We start from the raw sequence: 5,416 nt of genomic DNA on the forward strand, positions 1-5,416 counted from the left end.
CAGGTGGAGCACTGGAAGGCCTTCCCTGGGCAGGAGGAAGAGCAGAGCCTGTTGCTCCGTGTGAGACGTGCCTGTTGCAGGCTGAGTGGGGAACAAAAGAGGGGCCTCATCTTCTTGCAGCCACCCTAGACCCACTAAATCCTCTGTGTCTGGGCCTGAGCTTAACCCTTATAACCACCTACACAGCCCGTTACTGAGAGGCTGTGATCCTCTCCTAGGGGATCCTCTCTCCATCCTTCATTCAAGAGTGACCCTACATGTAACCAGATATTATGGGATGGGAAATAACAGAGAAGTTGATCCTTGAAGTAAACTTCATCATTAGAGAAATAATATTGAGTCCTAAACCACCTCGTGTGAGAGCTGCTGCGCCAGGGCACCTCTTCCCTAGCGCTGGGGTGCCTGTCTCCTGGGTTCTTGTGTGCAGGTGAGTGGTGGTGACTGGGCGGCTTCAAAGCACTCGGGACCACTGTACACTCTCAGATGAAGAAATGACTCACTGTGTTGCTACTGACAGGACTCCTCCTCCCCGGCTGCTTGGGCAGGGGCACAGCGCACACTTGCTCTGAATGTCACTTTTCTTAATTTAACCAAAGTGTTAAGAACACATGGAGAAGAGCACAGCTGTGCCACCGCTCTGCTCTTCAGCACTGCAGTGTGTTCAGGATGGGAAAGCTGCTCTGACTTGCAGAGCTGAAGTTATATTTTCCCCCTTCTTCCTAATTTTATTTTATTTTGTAACATTTTTGCAATTATCCCCTCTGGGGCTGTAATTTTTGTTTAATATCGAATTCATTTTTAAAGGCGAAGTCATTACTGTTTTGGAACTATGGGTAGGTTTTATTTTTATTATTAGTTTAATACAGCAGCCATAAGCAATTTTAAAGCACTGCTTTACTGTATAAAATGATCTTCCCTTATGATTTGATGTTGATACTGCAACCTGATTTATTGTAGACTACTGCAGCAAATGCATAAATGCTTAAAAGATAATCGTGTTGCGACAGACGTATGGGTATTATACAGACAGCACATATTTAAAAGACAGGATGGCAAGGCTGGTGTTGCTCTGCTGCCACGATTCCCTGGTGTATAGCGGTAACTACCTCAGCCTGGAGGTGGTGTGAACTTCCAGCTTTGGTTTAGGTGTTTGACCCCAGGTTTAAAGCAGATGAGCAAATTATTTGGATCCTGTCTCAGTAACGGGCTGTGTAGGTGGCTATAAGGGTTTAGCTCAGACCCAGATGCACGAAGGGTTGAAGAGATGGGAAGGGCAGAGCTGCAGGAGCTTGGAGGAGCAGTGATAGATGTTCAGGGTGTGTGGCAAGAGCCAGGGCTGTGGGAGCAACCATACACATATGGAGGGGCCCTGGGCTTGGTCCCATTGCTTCCTGTTGCTGTGCTGCTTCCCGTGGCTGTCCCAGAGATGCTGCATGTGGCAGGGGTCCCCATCTGTTCCCAGGCTGTGTGTAGGACTGTGGCCTTTTTGTGCCAGGCTTTCTGTGAGGTGCCTGTACCAAATGTGATGTATTTTAGTACTGAGAGCTCAGCATGTTCCTCCCCTACGTGTAGCTGGAATTTGGCTCAGGGAGGGGAGCCTTTATCTCTGCATCAAAACCGACGAGGACAATCTAACAGGTTGTAGGAAAGCTTGCTGAAGCCCAGCAAAAAGTGTTCAAAAAACCAAACCCTAAAGTCCAAAATGAAGGGTCAGGTCTGGCTGGACAACAGAGGTTTGGGTCAGGAGAATTTCCACCTAATTCATTCCCATGCACAAGGAGCTTGCTGCCTGATAACCACCTCCACAGCCTCCTTCAGGGCTCCTGTGCCCTCTTGCAGCCTCAGCTGTCTCTGCTGTGCTTTGCAAGCACAATGGATCACCATCCCCGTTTTCCTGCCAGCCAGAACACAGGTATCTCTGGGCTGCATCGTCTGGGCCAGTGTGAAACAGAGCTGTCAAAGCCTGCGGGAGTCTGAGGGTGCAGGAGGAGCTGATTGGATAAGATGCTTCTGTGTGAGGAGGTGGACTGAGGCTTTTTGCTGTGCTCCTGTCCAGCATCAGGCAGGACCTGCGTTGTCATAGCAACATGTTACTGTGACTCCCTTCAGTTTTCTGACTTGCATTGAAGGCATAACTCGGTTGTGCTGCCTGGCTCTGCTGTAGCCCTGCTGCTCTTGCCCAGCCCTGTGCCTAGAGTCCACCTTTTTCCATCACCATCAGTCCTGTGCCGTTCTCCTGAAGGAGAGAAATGTGAGTGCGGTTGCAGTGGCATCTTCCTGCTGCATGCTCCCCCCTCTGCTCAGCTGAAGGGTTTTCTTTGGATGGGGCCCAGAAGATGTGTCTGTAGGGTCATTAAATAGAGCAGACACTGGGGTTATGTTGGGCATTCAAGCGCCACCACCCAAAAAAAGGCTTTGGTGGGCTGATCTGCTGTATCATCATTAATATCTAATTTGTGAGGAGATAAATGTGGCTGGCAGCAGGTATGGTCTGTGCTAAAAATAAACACAGCTCTTAGTCAATAATACAACTTTTGTGGTCTCATATAATGTAACTTGTTGGGGAAGCCCTGTTGACAGCAGCTGTGTGCACCCCTTTGCTCTCCTTGGAAGGGCAGGAAGGCTGGTTATATTTCTTCCTTTTAGAGGGCAACCCATGTCCTTGTTTCTGGCTCTTCTGTCCTAAACATACAGCAAAATACAGTTGCCTGTGTGGAAGCTGCCACAAGGAAGTGTTCGGGGGAGAAGAGGAAAAGAGTTGTGGTGGAGGGAGAGGACGGGGGTAGAAGGGGTGGAGGGAGAGGAGTAGCAGGGGAAGAGAAGGGGATGAAGATGTATTTAAGCAAGCAGGAAGGCTGCTTTGTGCCTTTGCAGACTGACTGGAGAAATGATGAAGGAGACTAACCCTTCAACAGCACTGCTATAAGGGCCTGAATGTTGCTGACCCTTGCAGGATTGGTTTGTGCCACCACTGTTTTTGGGAGCTGGCTGTGGACCGTATCTGAAGGGTTTTCTCATGCTGGGTGGCCCCTGGCCAGGGGAGGGCTTGATGCTGTGTCATTCAGTCTCTACTGAAGTTGTTTCTTGTGAGGTCTCTGGAAGTCTCTGAAGTCAATATGTTTTCTTTCTTTATTTTTTCCTCCTGGTGGATGAAATGGAGACCAGGTGATAGACACGCTAGTCATGTCTGTTTGAAGTTTGCATCAAATGTTTTTGGTCTGGAAATCTCAAGTGCAGGTTCCTCTCTGGCCCCGCTCTCACCTCCCAAGCTCACCAGCTTGGAGTGGGGCAAACTGCACCGATGAAAGTTAGCAATGTCAGCTCCGCATCTCCCAGCCTTAGCTGCTTGCCATCAGCAAGCATCCCCAGTGCAAGGAAGGGGCTAACCTCTTCAAAGAGCTGCATTCCTGCAGCTTTGCTGGTTCTCCCCTCACATAACTCAGATGTGTCTCTGTGTGCTGGACATCCAGCCACTGCACTGAATGTCCTCTGAGCTTTGTCTGCCACGGCTCTGTCTCCTCCACCTTCTGCGCTGTGAAGAGTTTAGCAGGGAGTTAACCTCCTCTGCTTCTGCCCCAGCCCTAAGCACCCCCTGAATAAAAGATCTGTGCAAGAAATTTGACACGCCTCCTGCTGACATAACCCTGGGCAAAATCTGTTTTATAGCCCAAGGGCACCTTTAAAACCTTTGAACGTATGTGTTCAGGGCTTCTCCATTGCAAACAGTGGATTTGCATAGGTCAGTGATCGACAATTTCCTGTCTTAGTAAGAGGGTTTTTTGGTAATGCTTCAGACTCTTACACTATGGTGAGGGGCAGAACTATTGAATCAGAAGGACGAATTCTTGGCTGCTTCCCTATAAGGTGCTTGAGGTTCAGTACAAACTGTTTAAGTAAGGGACACCTCACACAGCTGCTTCATTTTCCTGACTCCCAATGAGGTGAGACAGCGAATACCTCACCAGCTGTGGAGGCTGTGGCAGTCTAATGTGACATATCTAAGGGTGATTAGTCAGAAGAAACAGCCTGGCTGTTTAGCTCAGGTTCCAGTTGCTACACTGGTTTGTCTGGGGTGTGCAAAACATAGTGGAATGGGACTGTAGGCAGGGTAGGATGCTCGGCGCTGGTGTCAGCACAGCTCTGCTGACTTGCACCGGCATAAACTCCAGAGCAGAAGAGTGCTGGCCAAAAACTAGGGAACGGAGTTGTCATGGTGTCAGGGATAAGCATCCTGCCCAGTGTCATGCCTGAGTCAGACCAAGCAAGTGGGGGCAAACAGAGGGAGCCGCCTTTGTACGGCTCATGGGAGAGCTTTTCTCCATCCGAAGAGTGCCAAGGTGAGTGAGAGCACATCACTGTGCAGCTCCTACAACTGCCTGATTTAGCTCAAGGGTCTTGTTTAACCCCATCAGCTGAAGCAAAACCTGGAGCATTCTGTTCTTACCTTTTTTCATCTCCTTCTCCTGACCTGATCTAGCTGCACTGTCCTTTCTCATTCCAAGTGTATGTCCACTTGGAAGTAGGATTTGAAAAGAGGTGATGGATAGTGCTTTCTAAACAAGACACCCCGAGCCCAGGCAGATCATGAACTTTATCCTGAAGCTGCTGTGTGCATACTGGATGAACCAGTCACTGGAGCCCTGCCACAAACCTTCTCTGTCCAGCATAGCAGAAAGGTTGCAACACAGGAAAAGCTTAGTCCCTTGCTGTAGCTTCTGTGGAGGTGTCCCATCTAGGAGAGTGGGTCATGGGGCATTGCTGGAGTGCCCTGAACTCCAGGGCTGCAGCAGGAGTGAGGCACACAGGCACAGCTCATGTTGTCCCCAGATGATCCAGGGTTTTTCCCCTCTGTTAGCACATCCACAAGCAGAGGGGTCTGATGTTGTGGCAGATCTGCCTTTCTCCAGGCTCAAGGCAGGTGCTGATCCCACTGCTCCAGCAGGATCAGAGCCTGGATGCTGCTTTTGGTGTTAAAGTTGTGCAGAACTCATTGCTGAGAGCCTGGCAGGTGAGGAAGAGCTGATGAAGGCCATGTGCCAGGAAAGAGAATAGCTGTTCTCTGTTCAGCAGTTGCTTTTCCCTTCAACATCTGCTCAGGAGCTGCTCCTCATTGCCATGTAGTGCAGTGGACATGCTCTGAGCTCCCTTGTTCTACGCTTAACCTGAAGTGCACGGAGGGCCGAGTCCTCCTTTGGACTGGGAGAAGAACAGACTCTGAGGCGGCTCCTGTTGTCTTCTAACTTCATTCTCTTACAAGCCTTGTAGGGGAGCTGTTGGCAGATTAAGATTGAACTGCTAAAGCAGATGATTTCATAACTTCTACAGGACCTTGGTCTTTAATTTCCTCTACCTGAAAAATCTGTCTGGGGAGAAGCTATTCAGCTACTCAAACCACTGTTTTGATCTGTTTTGCTCG

Source organism: Buceros rhinoceros, unplaced genomic scaffold, assembly GCF_000710305.1.
Source record: "Buceros rhinoceros silvestris isolate BGI_N320 unplaced genomic scaffold, ASM71030v1 scaffold7525, whole genome shotgun sequence".
Taxonomy (NCBI): domain Eukaryota; kingdom Metazoa; phylum Chordata; class Aves; order Bucerotiformes; family Bucerotidae; genus Buceros; species Buceros rhinoceros.